Raw genomic sequence first — 20026 nt, 5'->3', positions numbered from 1 at the left:
GCAGGAAATCAATCAGAAGAGCAGGAAATCAATCAGAAGACAAGGAAACCATCCAATGACCTGGGAGTGGGAAATTCAGACTCATCAATCCACAGTTACCATCCAGTGACCTGGGAGTGGGAAGTTCAGGATCATCATGAGTATATAGTCTAGTGTATGTATATATAGTCTAGTGAGTGTGTATATATATATATAGTCTAGTGTGTGTATATATAGTCTAGTGAGTGTGTATATATATATATATATAGTCTAGTGTATGTATATATAGTCTAGTGAGTGTGTATATATATATATATAGTCTAGTGTATGTATATATAGTCTAGTGAGTGTGTATATATATATATATAGTCTAGTGTGTGTATATATAGTCTAGTGAGTGTGTATATATATATATATATATATATATATAGTCTAGTGAGTGTATATAGTCTAGTGAGTGTATATATAGTCTAGTGAGTGTGTATATAGTCTAGTGAGTGTATGTATAGTCTAGTGAGTGAGTATATAGTCTAGTGTGTGTATATATAGTCTAGTGAGTGTGTATATATATATAGTCTAGTGAGTGTATATATAGTCTAGTGAGTGTGTATATAGTCTAGTGAGTGAGTATATTGTCTAGTGAGTGTATATATAGTGTAGTGTGTGTATATATAGTCTAGTGAGTGAGTATATAGTCTAGTGAGTGTGTATATATATATATATATAGTCTAGTGAGTGTATATATAGTCTAGTGAGTGTGTATATAGTCTAGTGAGTGTATATATAGTCTAGTGAGTGTATATATAGTCTAGTGAGTGTGTATATATATATATAGTCTAGTGAGTGTATATATAGTCTAGTGAGTGAGTATATAGTCTAGTGTGTGTATATATAGTCTAGGGAGTGAGTATATAGTCTAGTGAGTGTGTATATAGTCTAGTGAGTGTGTATATAGTCTAGTGAGTGTGTGTATAGTCTAGTGAGTGTATATATAGTCTAGTGAGTGTGTATATATATATATACTCTAGTGAGTGTGTATATAGTCTAGTGAGTGTGTATATAGTCTAGTGAGTGTGTATATAGTCTAGTGAGTGTATATATAGTCTAGTGAGTGTGTGTATAGTCTAGTGAGTGTGTGTATAGTCTAGTGAGTGTGTATATATAGTCTAGTGAGTGTGTAAATACTCTAGTGAGTGTGTATATAGTCTAGTGAGTGTGTATATAGTCTAGTGAGTGTGTATATATATATACTCTAGTGAGTGTATATATACTCTAGTGAGTGTGTATATATAGTCTAGTGAGTGTGTGTGTAGTCTAGTGAGTGTATATATAGTCTAGTGAGTGTGTATATATATATACTCTAGTGAGTGTATATATAGTCTAGTGAGTGTGTATATAGTCTAGTGAGTGTGTATATAGTCTAGTGAGTGTGTATATAGTCTAGTGAGTGTGTATATAGTCTAGTGAGTGTGTATATATAGTCTAGTGAGTGGGTATATAGTCTAGTGAGTGTGTATATAGTCTAGTGAGTGTGTATATATAGTCTAGTGAGTGTGTATATGTAGTCTAGTGAGTTTTTTATTTATTTTATTTCACCTTTATTTAACCAGGTAGGCTAGTTGAGAACAAGTTCTCATTTGCAACTGCGACCTGGCCAAGATAAAGCATAGCAGTGTGAACAGACAACACAGAGTTACACATGGAGTAAGCAATTAACAAGTCAATAACACAGTAGAAAAAAAAATGGGCAGTCTATATACAATGTGTGCAAAAGGCATGAGGTAGGCGAATAATACAATTTTGCAGATTAACACTGGGGTGATAAATGATCAGATGGTCATGTACAGGTAGAGATATTGGTGTGCAAAAGAGCAGAAAGGTAAATAAATAAATAAAATAAAAAAACAGTATAAAAACAGTATGGGGATGAGGTAGGTGAAAATGGGTGGGCTATTTACCAATAGACTATGTACAGCTGCAGCGATCGGTTAGCTGCTCGGATAGCTGATGTTTGAAGTTGGTGAGGGAGATAAAAGTCTCCAACTTCAGCGATTTTTGCAGTTCATTCCAGTCACAGGCAGCAGAGTACTGGAACGAGAGGCGGCCAAATGAGGTGTTGGCTTTAGGGATGATCAGTGAGATACACCTGCTGGAGCGTGTGCTACGGATGGGTGTTGCCATCGTGACCAGTGAACTGAGATAAGGCGGAGCTTTACCTAGCATGGACTTGTAGATGACCTGGAGCCAGTGGGTCTGGCGACGAATATGTAGCGAGGGCCAGCCGACTAGAGCATACAAGTCGCAGTGGTGGGTGGTATAAGGTGCTTTGGTGACAAAACGGATGGCACTATGATAGACTGCATCCAGTTTGCTGAGTAGAGTGTTGGAAGCCATTTTGTAGATGACATCGCCGAAATCGAGGATCGGTAGGATAGTCAGTTTTACTAGGGTAAGCTTGGCGGCGTGAGTGAAGGAGGCTTTGTTGCGGAATAGAAAGCCGACTCTTGATTTGATTTTCGATTGGAGATGTTTGATGTGAGTCTGGAAGGAGAGTTTGCAGTCTAGCCAGACACCTAGGTACTTATAGATGTCCACATATTCAAGGTCGGAACCATCCAGGGTGGTGATGCTAGTCGGGCATGCGGGTGCAGGCAGCGATCGGTTGAAAAGCATGCATTTGGTTTTACTCGCGTTTAAGAGCAGTTGGAGGCCACGGAAGGAGTGCTGTATGGCATTGAAGCTCGTTTGGAGGTTAGATAGCACAGTGTCCAATGACGGGCCGAAAGTATATAGAATGGTGTCGTCTGCGTAGAGGTGGATCAGGGAATCGCCCGCAGCAAGAGCAACATCATTGATATATACAGAGAAAAGAGTCGGCCCGAGAATTGAGCCCCTGTGGCACCCCCATAGAGACTGCCAGAGGACCGGACAGCATGTCCTCCGATTTGACACACTGAACTCTGTCTGCAAAGTAATTGGTGAACCAGGCAAGGCAGTCATCCGAGAAACCGAGGCTATTGAGTCTGCCGATAAGAATATGGTGATTGACAGAGTCGAAAGCCTTGGCGAGGTCGATGAAGACGGCTGCACAGTACTGTCTTTTATCGATGGCGGTTATGATATCGTTTAGTACCTTGAGCGTGGCTGAGGTGCACCCGTGACCGGCTCGGAAACCAGATTGCACAGCGGAGAAGGTACGGTGGGATTCGAGATGGTCAGTGACCTGTTTGTTGACTTGGCTTTCAAGACCTTAGATAGGCAGGGCAGGATGGATATAGGTCTATAGCAGTTTGGGTCCAGGGTGTCTCCCCCTTTGAAGAGGGGATGACTGCGGCAGCTTTCAATCCTTGGGGATCTCAGACGATATGAAAGAGAGGTTGAACAGGCTGGTAATAGGGGTTGCGACAATGGCGGCAGATAGTTTCAGAAATAGAGGGTCCAGATTGTCAAGCCCAGCTGATTTGTACGGGTCTAGGTTTTGCAGCTCTTTCAGAACATCTGCTATCTGGATTTGGGTAAAGGAGAACCTGGAGAGGCTTGGGCGAGGAGCTGCGGGGGGCGGAGCTGTTGGCCGAGGTTGGAGTAGCCAGGCGGAAGGGATGGCCAGCCGTTGAGAAGTGCTTATTGAAGCTTTCGATAATCGTGGATTTATCGGTGGAGACCGTGTTACCTAGCCTCAGTGCAGTGGGCAGCTGGGAGGAGGTACTCTTGTTCTCCATGGACTTCACAGTGTCCCAGAACTTTTTGGAGTTGGAGCTACAGGATGCAAACTTCTGCCTGAAGAAGCTGGCCTTAGCTTTCCTGACTGACTGCGTGTATTGGTTCCTGACTTCCCTGAACAGTTGCATATCACGGGGGCTATTCGATGCTATTGCAGTCCGCCACAGGATGTTTTTGTGCTGGTCGAGGGCAGTCAGGTCTGGAGTGAACCAAGGGCTGTATCTGTTCTTGGTTCTGCATTTTTTGAACGGAGCATGCTTATCTAAAATGGTGAGGAAGTTACTTTTAAAGAATGACCAGGCATCCTCAACTGACGGGATGAGGTCAATGTCCTTCCAGGATACCCGGGCCAGGTCGATTAGAAAGGCCTGCTCACAGAAGTGTTTTAGGGAGCGTTTGACAGTGATGAGGGGTGGTCGTTTGACTGCGGCTCCGTGGCGGATACAGGCAATGAGGCAATGATCGCTGAGATCCTGGTTGAAGACAGCGGAGGTGTATTTGGAGGGCCAGTTGGTCAGGATGACGTCTATGAGGGTGCCCTTGTTTACAGAGTTAGGGTTGTACCTGGTGGGTTCCTTGATGATTTGAGTGAGATTGAGGGCATCTAGCTTACATTGTAGGACTGCCGGGGTGTTAAGCATATCCCAGTTTAGGTCACCTAACAGAACAAACTCTGAAGCTAGATGGGGGCGATCAATTCACAAATGGTGTCCAGGGCACAGCTGGGAGCTGAGGGTGGCCGGTAGCAGGCGGCAACAGTGAGAGACTTATTTCTGGAGAGGGTAATTTTCAAAATTAGTAGTTCGAACTGTTTGGGTATGGACCTGGAAAGTATGACATTACTTTGCAGGCTATCTCTGCAGTAGACTGCAACTCCGCCCCCTTTGGTAGTTCTATCTTGACGGAAGATGTTATAGTTGGGTATGGAAATCTCTGAATTTTTGGTGGCCTTCCTGAGCCAGGATTCAGACACGGCAAGGACATCAGGGTTAGCAGAGTGTGCTAAAGCAGTGAGTAAAACAAACTTAGGGAGGAGGCTTCTGATGTTGACATGCATAAAACCAAGGCTTTTTCGATCACAGAAGTCAACAAAGTGTGTATATAGTCTAGTGAGTGTGTATATAGTCTAGTGAGTGTGTATATAGTCTAGTGAGTGTGTATATATAGTCTAGTGAGTGTGTATATAGTCTAGTGAGTGTGTATATGTAGTCTAGTGAGTGTGTATATAGTCTAGTGAGTGTGTATATGTAGTCTAGTGAGTGTGTATATAGTCTAGTGAGTGTGTATATAGTCTAGTGAGTGTGTATATGTAGTCTAGTGAGTGTGTATATAGTCTAGTGAGTGTGTATATAGTCTAGTGAGTGAGTATATAGTCTAGTGTGTGTATATAGTCTAGTGAGTGTGTATATAGTCTAGTGAGTGTGTATATAGTCTAGTGAGTGTGTATATATAGTCTAGTGAGTGGGTATATAGTCTAGTGAGTGTGTATATAGTCTAGTGAGTGTGTATATAGTCTAGTGAGTGTGTATATAGTCTAGTGAGTGTGTATATGTAGTCTAGTGAGTGTGTATATAGTCTAGTGAGTGTGTATATAGTCTAGTGAGTGAGTATATAGTCTAGTGTGTGTATATATAGTCTAGTGAGTGTGTATATAGTCTAGTGAGTGTGTATATAGTCTAGTGAGTGTGTATATATAGTCTAGTGAGTGGGTATATAGTCTAGTGAGTGTGTATATAGTCTAGTGAGTGTGTATATAGTCTAGTGAGTGTGTATATAGTCTAGTGAGTGTGTATATAGTCTAGTGAGTGAATATATAGTCTAGTGTGTGTATATATAGTCTAGTGAGTGTGTATATAGTCTAGTGAGTGTATATATAGTCTAGTGAGTGTATATATAGTCTAGTGAGTGTGTATATATATATATATACTCTAGTGAGTGTATATATACTCTAGTGAGTGTGTGTCAGGTCAGTGCAAGATAGAGTCAGTACAGATAGTTTGGGTAACCATTAATTGACTATTTAGCAGTGTCCAGTGTCCTGTGTCCAGTGTCCAGTGTTCCAGTGAGTCAATACCACTAGACATAGTAGGGCAGCAGGAGTCATTATACAAATTATGTCCGTCTCAAATGGCACCCTATTCCGTACATAGTGCACTACTTTCGACAAAGGGCCATAGAGATCTGGTCAAAAGTAGTGCACTATGTAGTGAATAGGGTGCCACTTGGGGCTCAACCTGCTTGGTGATGTTCCCTTCCGCTCTCCCGTGATTCCTCATTCACACAAACCCCTATACTGTTCACACTGCTAGACTCTAGCGTCCCCTATACTGTTCACCCTGGTAGACTCTAGTGTCCCCTATACTGTTCACCCTGGTAGACTCTAGTGTCCCCTATACTGTTCACACTGGTAGACTCTAGTGTCCCCTATACTGTTCACCCTGGTAGACTCTAGTGTCCCCTATACTGTTCACCCTGGTAGACTCTAGTGTCCCCTATACTGCTCACCCTGGTAGACTCTAGTGTCCCCTATACTGTTCACCCTGGTAGACTCTAGTGTCCCCTATACTGCTCACCCTGGTAGACTCTAGTGTCCCCTATACTGTTCACCCTGGTAGACTCTAGTGTCCCCTATACTGTTCACCTGGTAGACTCTAGTGTCCCCTATACTGTTCACCCTGGTAGACTCTAGTGTCCCCTATACTGTTCTCCCTGGTAGACTCTAGTGACCCCTATACTCTCTGAAGTATACACTCTGTAGTGACCCCTATACCCTCTGAAGTACACACTGTCTAGTGACCTCTATACCCTCTGAAGTACACACTGTCTAGTGACCCCTATACCCTCTGACGTACACACTGTCTAGTGACCCCTATACCCTCTGAAGTACACACTCTCTAGTGACCCCTATACCCTCTGAAGTACACACTGTCTAGTGACCTCTATACCCTCTGAAGTACACACTGTCTAGTGACCCCTATACCCTCTGAAGTACACACTGTCTAGTGACCTCTATACCCTCTGAAGTACACACTGTCTAGTGACCCCTATACCCTCTGAAGTACACACTGTCTAGTGACCCCTATACCCTCTGAAGTACACACTGTCTAGTGACCCCTATACCCTCTGAAGTACACACTGTCTAGTGACCCCTATACCCTCTGAAGTACACACTGTCTAGTGACCCCTATACCCTCTGAAGTACACACTGTCTAGTGACCCCTATACCCTCTGAAGTACACACTCTCTAGTGACCCCTATACCCTCTGAAGTACACACTGTCTAGTGACCCCTATACCCTCTGAAGTACACACTCTCTAGTGACCCCTATACCCTCTGAAGTACACACTGTCTAGTGACCCCTATAACCTCTCAAGTACACACTGTCTAGTGACCCCTATACCCTCTGAAGTACACACTGTCTAGTGACCCCTATACCCTCTGAAGTACACACTGTCTAGTGACCCCTATACCCTCTGAAGTACACACTGTCTAGTGACCCCTATACCCTCTGAAGTACACACTGTCTAGTGACCCCTATACCCTCTGAAGTACACACTGTCTAGTGACCCCTATACCCTCTGAAGTACACACTGTCTAGTGACCCCTATACCCTCTGAAGTACACACTGTCTAGTGACCCCTATACCCTCTGAAGTACACACTGTCTAGTGACCCCTATACCCTCTGAAGTACACACTGTCTAGTGACCCCTATACCCTCTGAAGTACACATTGTCTAGTGACCCCTATATAGGTGTTGAAGGCCTGATGTGATGGGAGCTATTATTATTATTATCAGTCAGATACTACAGCAACACAACAGACCCAGATACTATGTAGTAGGTTGGAGCAACACAACAGACCCAGATACTATGTAGTAGGTTGGAGCAACACAACAGACCCAGATACTATGTAGTAGGTTGGAGCAACACAACAGACCCAGATACTATGTAGTAGGTTGGAGCAACACAACAGACCCAGATACTATGTAGTAGGTTGGAGCTACACAACAGACCCAGATACTATGTAGTAGGTTGGAGCAACACAACAGACCCAGATACTATGTAGTAGGTTGGAGCAACACAACAGACCCAGATACTATGTAGTAGGTTGGAGCAACACAACAGACCCAGATACTATGTAGTAGGTTGGAGCTACACAACAGACCCAGATACTATGTAGTAGGTTGGAGCAACACAACAGACCCAGATACTATGTAGTAGGTTGGAGCAACACAACAGACCCAGATACTATGTAGTAGGTTGGAGCAACACAACAGACCCAGATACTATGTAGTAGGTTGGAGCAACACAACAGACCCAGATACTATGTAGTAGGTTGGAGCAACACAACAGACCCAGATACTATGTAGTAGGTTGGAGCAACACAACAGACCCAGATACTATGTAGTAGGTTGGAGCAACACAACAGACCCAGATACTATGTAGTAGGTTGGAGCAACACAACAGACCCATATACTATGTAGTAGGTTGGAGCAACACAACAGACCCATATACTATGTAGTAGGTTGGAGCAACACAACAGACCCAGATACTATGTAGTAGGTTGGAGCAACACAACAGACCCATATACTATGTAGTAGGTTGGAGCAACACAACAGACCCAGATACTATGTAGTAGGTTGGAGCAACACAACAGACCCAGATACTATGTAGTAGGTTGGAGCTACACAACAGACCCAGATACTATGTAGTAGGTTGGAGCAACACAACAGACCCAGATACTATGTAGTAGGTTGGAGCAACACAACAGACCCATATACTATGTAGTAGGTTGGAGCAACACAACAGACCCATATACTATGTAGTAGGTTGGAGCAACACAACAGACCCATATACTATGTAGTAGGTTGGAGCAACACAACAGACCCATATACTATGTAGTAGGTTGGAGCAACACAACAGACCCAGATACTATGTAGTAGGTTGGAGCAACACAACAGACCCAGATACTATGTAGTAGGTTGGAGCAACACAACAGACCCATATACTATGTAGTAGGTTGGAGCAACACAACAGACCCATATACTATGTAGTAGGTTGGAGCTACACAACAGACCCATATACTATGTAGTAGGTTGGAGCTACACAACAGACCCATATACTATGTAGTAGGTTGGAGCAACACAACAGACCCAGATACTATGTAGTAGGTTGGAGCAACACAACAGACCCAGATACTATGTAGTAGGTTGGAGCAACACAACAGACCCAGATACTATGTAGTAGGTTGGAGACCACTGACATTGATTAAGGTTATATGATGATGATGATGATGATGATGAAGGGCTCCCTTAAGAAGGGCTCCCTTGTAAGAGACCTTATTCTCAGTGGACCCTGTTAAAATAATGGTCAAATAAATGAAGAAGAAGGACATTTTCTGTAGCGATGATGTTGCGATGTAGTTTGACATGTATCTATAAGTGGACAGTGACAACAGCCTAACGTCCTCTCTCCTTCACCAGTACACTGAGGAGTAAGGAGAGCTCTCCAGTGATTGGTCACAAGGGGGTGCAGGTGTCAGGTCCGACGGTGCCCCCTGGTGTTGGCCAGCAGAGCTGCAGCCAGTCGCCCCACTCCACAGAACACAGCCCACACACCATGCGCAAAGGTCAGCGGTTCAACGTCACAGTCGGGATCCATATCTTTTGGATTCTTGTTGTTTTACCTATAGGGCAAATGTATGACTTTGAGCGGGTTCTAGAAGGATTCATAGTAAACCTGTTGCTGGATGAAGTCCTAAACACGTTCCATGTAGATTCTCCACTCAACATGATCCAGAAAACAGACACTTCATTTATTATACATGTCTAATCTAATTTGTTGGTTATCAAAATGTTTATATTAATTTGTTTTACTTTATAAAACTGGGGGTTGGAACCAAAATTATTTTTCCAATCGTTTTTTGTTCTGAACTAAAACATTTGGGGTGGCAGGGTAGCCTAGTGGTTAGAGGGGCGGCAGGGTAGCCTAGTGGTTAGAGGGGCGGCAGGGTAGCCTAGTGGTTAGAGCGTAGGACTAGTAACTAGAAGGTTGCAAGTTCAAACCCCCGAGCTGACAAGATACAAATCTGTCGTTCTGCCCCTGAACAGGCAGTTAACACACTGTTCCCAGGCCGTCATTGAAAATAAGAATTTGTTCTTAACTGACTTGACTAGTTAAATAAAGGTAAAATACAGAGTTGTTGTTAAGTTCCATTGTTCTAACCAGCAAAATAAAGTTCTGAACTGGTTGGAACCAGACAAAATAAAGTTCTGAACTGACTGGAATCAGACAAAATAAAGTTCTGAACTGGTTGGAACCAGACAAAAGTACCGGTTTATATCGTTCCTTTCTGTTCCTTTATACATTTAGCTCGACATTAAATTACTTCACCAATCAGTGCGGATAGAGAAGCTTGCTGTGGAGCGAGTAAACAATTTAATCTGAATAGGAAAATCGTTAAGAGCAAATTGTATTTTGTCGTAACAGCATGGTTTAATCATAATGAAAGACAAACACACACACACTGTGCCAGTCACAGCGTAGGGCACAAGATGCAACTGAAATGTTGAGGGTGAGGAGAGAGTGAGAGATGATGGAGGAAGCTTGCTTTGAAGCGCTGGCCATCTTGTTGTGGCCAGCATTATCTGAATTAGGCTCAAATAAATGATGCCTACAGAGGAGAGCCTTCTATGGAGGAACGTAGCAAGCTAGCTAACAAGCTTGTGTGTGCAGAGCAGCACTAGATTTAAGAACACGTCTTACCTTTTTATGGTTAATAAATCCAATGTGAAACACGATAACAATAGTATCCTTAACCAACGTTGAAAAGTCAATCCATTCTTCTCCAATTCTGTATCATGCTTGTAACATTGTCAGTAGGCTACAGTACCTGCTTCAGAGGGGAGGGGCAGGTAACCTACATACAGCCACACCCACTGGAAAGGATTTCCAGCTGGCAGGCAGACGCTGGAATACGTTTCTGAGTGACAGAGTGAGGGCTTTGCATAGGCGCTTTGTTGCGATTTTTGTGGGACTGGAAAAAAAATGCCCGGAACGTAAAATAACGTTATTAACCGGTTCCCATGTTTTTAAAAATAATGGTTCTGTTCCGGAACAGTATAGATCACTTTTGTTTTTGGTTCGGGTTCTGTTCCTCAAATAATTCCTTTATATTCCGGTTTTCGGTGCTTTTCCCTGAACCGGTTCCAACCCCTGGTATAAAGGTAGGCTTAGTTTTAGATGTGTTAATTTACTTTAGATATTCATGTTCATGTTAACTCTCTTCTTTTCTGTCTCCAGGCTCTAAGAAGCCGGCCCCTATCCCTCCAAAGGTTCCAGCTGGGTATGGCCAGTCGGGTGGTTCTGGTGGGATTTCGGACCAGTCCACAGGTCAGCCGTCGCCGGTCAGCCTGTCCCCCACCCCTCCGAGCACCCCCTCGCCCTATGGACTGGCCGGTCCCCCACAGGCCCCTGGAGGACTAGGGGCCTCCTCCCCCGGTCAGACCCCTCTCTGTGGCTCCCTAGGGTCCCTGGGGTCCCTGTCCTCCCCCCCTTCTCTGACCGGCACGCTGGGCAAGTCTCGGCCCACCCCTAAGCCCCGGCAGAGGCCCAGCCTGCCCCCTCCTCAGCCGCCCACCGTTCCTCAGCCGGGGCCACCCCTGTTGGCCCTGGGCCCCTGGAGCAGGGCATCCTGGACGGACTGTCCCCCGGGGAGAGCATGTCCACAGGTAAACAGCATGATGATCACGTAACCATGGCAACGACACCACCACTACCACCGCAGGTGGGGTCAGGGACGATGCAGCCGCGCCCGTCTCTCAGACTGGCTGTGGCGCTGTCCAATGGAGACGGTGGACAGGTGTAGCTAGTAGGACGAGGGAAATCAGCATCCTATCACTACTGACTCACCCGTTCTATAAAATAATGTGTTATTGAATAACGGTGGCCTTTATTTAGACAGACGCAGTCGTCCCGAGAAGAACAATATGTTGTAAATATTAAGATTTTGTTGTACATTGTAGAGAGAAAACTACACTATGTAACCATTGCTTGTGTTATGTGCTGATGTTTCTAAGTATTGTGAGGAAACATCAGGGAAGCATAGCGATGTCCTGCTTGTATGGAAGTTTCCATTAGATTCATCATGTGCTTCCTCTCTGTTTATCCCTCATACAGTACGCCAGAGCTAGGTAGGTCCCAGGCTTACACGCATAGAAATAGAATAACTAGAACAGAACAATCCCCCTCATTCCATGGCAATTTGACAGTGTATTCACCGTCATTTGGTTGGATCGTGCGTTGTTATGAACGCCTCAACCATTGTGGTGCCTGAAAGTCCAGTGATGCCCAGTCATTCTGAACGGAGGCTAATGACTGTTTAGTCTAAATTACACTATAGATTACACTATAGATTACACTATAGATTACACTATACGATATTGCTAAAGTCAGCAAATAATTAGTAGGAAACGAGTTTGTCATCATTAGGATGTTGTCAAATTCACTTTAGAGAGATTAGCTACCAAAGTTAGTCAGAAATGTCTAGCAATGCTAACGTTAGCTAGCAAAAACCCAGGACTGTCCCTCAATCTCAGCCAGCTAGGTGAAGTTATATTGCATCTAAGGTCAATCTGGCTTCATCACAGTGATAAGAAAAGGTTTTATTACTAATAGCTTGTCTCCTTTTGAAATATCATTGGGTTTCCAAGCCCAGTGTAATGCACTTTAGGCTAGATCTTCATCAGTGCCCATTGACAATGCATTGACCTTCAGTAGGGCACCAGGGCTCAAGAGAATCTTCATAACAATGTTGTGACGCAACGTGCATCCATGAATATAGCCAACATTGTTCCACTCATCATGGAATGTTGACTGGAAAGGGGAATGTCTATTCTAGTCACTCTAATTCTATGCTTACTCTCTCAGGACAAACATGGCTCATTCTAGGCTGGTCCCAGACCTGTTTGTGCTCTTACCAACCCCATTGCACATTGGCAAGCAGTTCCACAAGGAGTTGGCAAGAGAGCAGAAACAGACTGGCAACCAGGCTTATTGAAGAAGTGGTCACTCAGATAGGCCTACTTCTTGTCTGATGTCATAATTATGATCTGAGGTGTTCCATAGAAATCTAATTCTAATATTCTATGAGGTTCTCTGTTCTACCTGTCAGTACCAATACCAGTCATTCTCTCTGTGTCCCTGTGTTCTATTCATGATTCTCTTGTTCCCCTGCTCTGCTCTACCTGCTACTATGTTGTGTACCAGCCGTGTGAGGCCAGGGGAGTCAGTGTGGTGTGGGCTAAGTGTGAGGGGGCCGTTTAGGGTAAGCCAGATTTGACCTCGCCCGCCAGTAACGTTACCGTACTACGCTCCATCTCTCACCGCTCCGCCCGCCTCGCCCCGCCTCGCCCCGCCTGGCCTGGTGCTGTGGCTGCCTCTGGGTTCTCCTGCAGCCTGCTTCATGCATACGTCTTGTACCTGTTAGCTAAACAGCTAGCTATCAGCCAGCCATGCTAATGCTAGCTAGCTGCCCCATTCTGTTTGTGTCACAGTATCAGCCATGCTAACGCTAGCTAGCTGCCCCATTCTGTTTGTGTCACAGTATCAGCCATGCTAACACTAGCTATCTGCCCAATTCTGTTGGTGTTACAGTATCAGCCATGCTAACAGTAGCATGCTGCCCCATCAGTGGGTTTACAATATCAGCCATGCTAACACTAGCTATCTGCCCAATTATGTTGGTGTTACAGTATCAGCCATGCTAACAGTAGCTAGCTGCCCCATCAGTGGGTTTACAATATCAGCCATGCTAACACTAGCTATCTGCCCAATTCTGTTGGTGTTACAGTATCAGCCATGCTAACAGTAGCTAGCTGCCCCATTCTGTTGGTGTTACTTTAGTCAGGCATGCTGTTGTTCAGACTGTAGACTGTACTGTATGCATGGCTTATGGACGTCCTAGAGCGCATCACGTACACTGCAGCGCTCACCATTGCAGACGCCGTCGCTTCACCCGAAGGTCCATCTTTAACGCTTCGGCCCTTTTTACCATCCCCATGGCAACAAACGCCGCCCCTGCTACAGGACAGGCGCGTGGGCTCCACAGGTAACCCCCAGGTGACCTCCATCCCAGACCCATGGCTTCAGGACAGACCCATCTGTTTCACTGCCCTCCCTCTGACAGCATTGCCTCCTGTTCAGTTTGTTTCACTGCTTTCCCTCCAGAGGTCTCTGGTGTTATACCTACTAGCCCAGTAACACAGTATGACTACCTCCCTGTGTAGAATGTGTCAGAGACCAACATACTTACCTGCTACTGCTTTCTTCAAACAACAGCAACAGAATGCAGTTTTTTCTGACTCAAAAAACTGAATTTCCTTTCTGCTTTATTCCTTTTTTTACACACCATCATCATCTCCTCCTCCTCCTCTTCATGCTTCTCTTCACCACCACCACACCATAATAATCACATCCCACCTCTGTCGCCATGCCAACCCGCTAACCATGCCATCATTAGATTACTTCAATTATGAAATCCCCTCCATCAATGTGAACCTGGACAGCCTCATCGATGAGTTCAGCGGTGCTGCCCCCTGCAGGCGCTACGGAGCGGTGACACACTCTCCTCCCCCGCGGAGAGACGATAACCCCGACCACGACCCCTACGCTGAGGACGACGAACCCCAGGACACCACCTTATGACATCGTTACCCTAAGACAGCCCTATGATGTGACATCATCAGAGCTTGCCCGAGGCTGGCACCGTGGCGCTCCTACATCCAGCTAGCTGTACATACTGTTAGACTGTAATGCTCGCTCACACCGCACTGCCACGACGCTCCCAGACAAAACGAACAAACAAAGCTTCTTCTTATACACCACAATGCTCACCTGACCTTTGACCTGAAACTCCAGGTCTGAACCATGACCTCTGACATGGAACTCCAGGACTGAACCTTGATCTCTGACCTGGAACTCCAGGACTGAACCCCGCCCCCCCCTCACATGATGCTATACCTGCAGGCTGCAAGCAAAACTCATCTCTTAGAAATACTACGCAAATAGTAATGTAAACTCAATGTGAGCAAACAATAACACACCACATGCCATATAGAGGAGGAGCAGTTGCCTTTGGAAGGAAGAAGACATGTGGATTATATGGAGGAGTATTAAATGCCATGTTCACTATTATATTTTTGCTTTGTGGATACTACAGTTTTTTTGAAACAGTGATCAGTATTTTTTGTGACTTTTTAAGTAATTTTTTTGCCTTATATGAAAAGCCTGCACTTAAATTGCAATACTTGCATCGCATACTCACAAATAGTTTGGCCTGACCCTAAAGGAAAGAAACTCTTAACCTGACTGGTTGGGTAGATGTGTGGGTAAAGTGGGTCTGATTGGTTGGGTAGATGTGTGGGTAAAGTGGGTCTGATTGGTTGGGTAGATGTGTGGGTAAAGTGGATCTGATTGGTTGGGTAGATGTGTGGGTAAAGTGGTCTGATTGGTTGGGTAGATGTGTGGGTAAAGTGGGTCTGATTGGTTGGGTAGATGTGTGGGTAAAGTGGGTCTGATTGGTTGGGTAGATGTGTGGGTAAAGTGGGTCTGATTGGTTGGGTAGATGTGTGGGTAAAGTGGATCTGATTGGTTGGGTAGATGTGTGGGTAAAGTGGGTCTGATTGGTTGGGTAGATGTGTGGGTAAAGTGGGTCTGATTGGTTGGGTAGATGTGTGGGTAAAGTGGGTCTGATTGGTTGGGTAGATGTATGGTTAGTGGGTCTTCAGGGTCATGGTGTGTAGTGTACTGTATTCCTAACAGGGTAATATGATAAGAGAGTTATTAGTCCTAGTTTTCTGCACACTATAGAGATGACGATGAACAGAGTCTATTGAATAATGCAGTATGAAATGCATAACTAACCCTATTCTGCAGAGGGTTTGGGTCCATTCCATTTAAATTCAGTCAATTTAGGAAGTAAACTGTTTACTTTCTGAATGAATGAATTGAAATGGAATGGACCCCAACCCTGATGTCTGTGTCACCCCTGTCCCCAGTCCCTATTCTTCCCACGTCTCCCCCATGAACACATATCTGCATTGATACACAGTTAAGAGACATCTGTAGGATTGCTTTGTAAGTAGCAATAATTTATTTGTACAGGGTTAAAGATGAATTCATGCACATATTTCCACCAGCACACTATTAGAATGTCTATGGAATTAGAACATAGTGCATTGTTGCTGTTTTCAGAAGGGGTTTTCAACTATCAAACTGTATCGTTCGACAATAATGATGCACATGAAATATGTTTTCGAGTTGGGTCCAGAAAACTAGCCATTTGATTTATGTTCCCAAAATGAAGGCCCCTTATTGCTTAAAACCTTTCTGGATCTAATAGCAGAGCTGTGCTCACAGAGACTGAGGAGTGACATCATACCTTTCAGACTGGGGGGAGACATCATACCTTTCAGACTGAGTGACATCATACCTTTCAGACTGGGGGGAGACATCACACCTTTCAGACTGGGGAGAGACATCACACCTTTCAGACTGAGGAGAGACATCACACCTTTCAGACTGAGGAGAGACATCACACCTTTCAGATTGAGTGACATCACACCTTTCAGACTCACACCTTTCAGACTGAGTGACATCACACCTTTCAGACTGAGTGACATCATACCTTTCAGACTGAGTGACATCATACCTTTCAGACTGAGTGACATCATACCTTTCAGACTGAGTGACATCATACCGTTCAGACTGGGGAGAGACATCATACCTTTCAGACTGAGTGACATCATACCTTTCAGACTGAGTGACATCATACCGTTCAGACTGGGGAGTGACATCACACCTTTCAGACTGGGGAGAGACATTAGAGGAGGACTGAGGAGAGACATCACACCTTTCAGACTGGGGTGAGACATTAGAGGAGGACTGAGGAGAGACATCACACCTTTCAGACTGGGGAGAGACATTAGAGGAGGACTGATAACTGACATCACACCTTTCAGACTGGGGAGAGACATTAGAGGAGGACTGAGGAGAGACATCACACCTTTCAGACTGAGGAGAGACATTAGAGGAGGACTGAGGACTGACATCACACCTTTCAGACTGGGGAGAGACATTAGAGGAGGACTGAGGACTGACATCACACCTTTCAGACTGGGGAGAGACATTAGAGGAGGACTGAGGACTGACATCACACCTTTCAGACTGAGGAGAGACATTAGAGGAGGACTGAGGAGAGACATCACACCTTTCAGACTGGGGAGAGACATTAGAGGAGGACTGAGGAGAGACATCACACCTTTCAGACTGGGGAGAGACATCACACCTTTCAGACTGGGGAGAGACATTAGAGGAGGACTGAGGAGAGACATCACACCTTTCAGACTGGGGAGAGACATTAGAGGAGGACTGATAACTGACATCACACCTTTCAGACTGGGGAGAGACATTAGAGGAGGACTGAGGAGAGACATCACACCTTTCAGACTGAGGAGAGACATTAGAGGAGGACTTAGGACTGACATCACACCTTTCAGACTGGGGAGAGACATTAGAGGAGGACTGAGGACTGACATCACACCTTTCAGACTGGGGAGAGACATTAGAGGAGGACTGAGGACTGACATCACACCTTTCAGACTGAGGAGAGACATTAGAGGAGGACTGAGGACTGACATCACACCTTTTAGACTGGGGAGAGACATTAGAGGAGGACTGAGGAGAGACATCACACCTTTTAGACTGGGGAGAGACATTAGAGGAGGACTGAGGAGAGACATCACACCTTTCAGACTGGGGAGAGACATTAGAGGAGGACTGAGGAGAGACATCACACCTTTCAGACTGGGGAGAGACATCACACCTTTCAGACTGGGGAGAGACATCATATCTTTCAGACTGGGGAGAGACATCACACCTTTCAGACTGAGGAGTGACATCACACCTTTCAGACTGAGGAGTGACATCACACCTTTCAGACTGGGGAGTGACATCACACCTTTCAGACTGGGGAGTGACATCACACCTTTCAGACTGAGGAGAGACATCACACCTTTCAGACTGGGGAGAGACATTAGAGGAGGACTGAGGAGAGACATCACACCTTTCAGACTGGGGAGAGACATTAGAGGAGGACTGAGGAGAGACATCACACCTTTCAGACTGGGGAGAGACATTAGAGGAGGACTGAGGAGAGACATCACACCATTCAGACTGGGGAGAGACATCACACCATTCAGACTGAGGAGAGACATTAGAGGAGGACTGAGGAGAGACATTAGAGGAGGACTGAGGGGAGACATCACACCTTTCAGACTGGGGAGTGACATCACACCTTTTTTGTATTGTTCTGGCCTGGTTACACCTCTACTAAAGCTGCTGGATCCATGCTGGGAAGAACCTTTTAAAAGGACAATATCCAAGCCAGCACAATACTGTTTGGGTTTGCAAGATAGTGTGAAAAGGGTATTAGAGCTTGATACAGAAGGGGCAGTCTGAGAGGACCAATTATGTTCCTCCTCAAAACTGCTCATAAAACAACCAATCAGATCCAAAGGTTCCAAAGACTGCTTCAGGTTCTAAAGATGTTTCTCTCTTAACTCCAGGCTCTGTAGTCCAGGCTTTGTAGTCCAGGGTCTGTAGTCCAGCCTCTGTAGTCTATGCTCTGTAGTCCAGGCTTTGTAGTCCAGGCTCTGTAGTCCAGGCTCTGTAGTCCAGGCTCTGTATCAGGCTCTGTAGTCCAGGCTCTGTAGTCCAGGCTCTGTAGTCCAGGCTCTGTAGTCCAGGCTTTGTAGTCCAGGCTCTGTAGTCCAGGCTCTGTTGTCCAGGCTCTGTAGTCCAGGCTCTGTAGTCCAGGCTCTGTAGTCCAGGCTCTGTATCAGGCTCTGTAGTCCAGCCTCTGTAGTCCAGGCTTTGTAGTCCAGGCTCTGTAGTCCAGGCTCTGTAGTCCAGGCTCTGTATCAGGCTCTGTAGTCCAGGGTCTGTAGTCCAGCCTCTGTAGTCTATGCTCTGTAGTCTATGCTCTGTAGTCCAGGCTCTGTAGTCCAGGCTCTGTAGTCTAGGCTCTGTAGTCCAGACTCTGTAGTCCAGGCTCTGTAGTCCAGACTCTGTTGTCCAGGCTCTGTAGTCCAGGCTCTGTAGTCCAGACTCTATAGTCCAGACTCTGTTGTCCAGGCTCTGTAGTCCAGGCTCTGTAGTCCAGACTCTATAGTCCAGACTCTGTTGTCCAGGCTCTGTAGTCCAGGCTCTGTAGTCCAGGCTCTGTAGTCCAGACTCTGTTGTCCAGGCTCTGTAGTCCAGGCTCTGTAGTCCAGACTCTATAGTCCAGACTCTGTTGTCCAGGCTCTGTAGTCCAGACTCTATAGTCCAGACTCTGTTGTCCAGGCTCTGTAGTCCAGGCTCTGTAGTCCAGACTCTATAGTCCAGACTCTGTTGTCCAGGCTCTGTAGTCCAGACTCTGTTGTCCAGGCTCTGTAGTCCAGGCTCTGTAGTCCAGACTCTATAGTCCAGACTCTGTTGTCCAGGCTCTGTAGTCCAGACCCTGTTGTCCAGGCTCTGTAGTCCAGGCTACTCTATAGTCCAGACTCTGTAGTCCAGGCTCTGTAGTCCAGACTCTGTTGTCCAGGCTCTGTAGTCCAGGCTCTGTAGTCCAGGCTCTGTAGTCTAGGCTCTGTATCAGGCTCTGTAGTCCAGACTCTATAGTCCAGACTCTGTTGTCCAGGCTCTGTAGTCCAGGCTCTGTAGTCCAGACTCTGTTGTCCAGGCTCTGTAGTCCAGGCTCTGTAGTCCAGACTCTGTAGTCTAGGCTCTGTATCAGGCTCTGTAGTCCAGACTCTATAGTCCAGACTCTGTTGTCCAGGCTCTGTAGTCCAGGCTCTGTAGTCCAGACTCTGTTGTCCAGGCTCTGTAGTCCAGGCTCTGTAGTCCAGACTCTGTAGTCCAGACTCTGTTGTCCAGGCTCTGTAGTCCAGGCTCTGTAGTCCAGGCTCTGTTGTCCAGGCTCTGTAGTCCAGGCTCTGTAGTCCAGGCTCTGTAGTCCAGGCTCTGTAGTCCAGGCTCTGTTGTCCAGGCTCTGTAGTCCAGGCTGTAGTCCAGGCTCTGTAGTCCAGACTCTGTTGTCCAGGCTCTGTAGTCCAGGCTCTGTAGTCCAGACTCTATAGTCCAGACTCTGTTGTCCAGGGTCTGTAGTCCAGACTCTGTTGTCCAGGCTCTGTAGTCCAGGCTCTGTAGTCCAGACTCTATAGTCCAGACTCTGTTGTCCAGGCTCTGTTGTCCAGACTCTGTAGTCCAGGCTCTGTAGTCCAGACTC

General features: G+C 45.7%; 1 pseudogene; it reads left to right on the top strand.

Annotated features, from left to right (window-relative positions):
• Positions 1–15127, top strand: part of LOC115125804 (rho GTPase-activating protein 44-like) — a 72444-nt pseudogene extending 57317 nt beyond the window's left edge.
• The last annotated feature ends 4899 nt before the right edge of the window (positions 15128–20026 follow it).

Source organism: Oncorhynchus nerka, linkage group LG26, assembly GCF_034236695.1.
Source record: "Oncorhynchus nerka isolate Pitt River linkage group LG26, Oner_Uvic_2.0, whole genome shotgun sequence".
Classification (NCBI taxonomy): domain Eukaryota; kingdom Metazoa; phylum Chordata; class Actinopteri; order Salmoniformes; family Salmonidae; genus Oncorhynchus; species Oncorhynchus nerka.
This window is presented reverse-complemented; position numbering and strand designations above follow the sequence as displayed.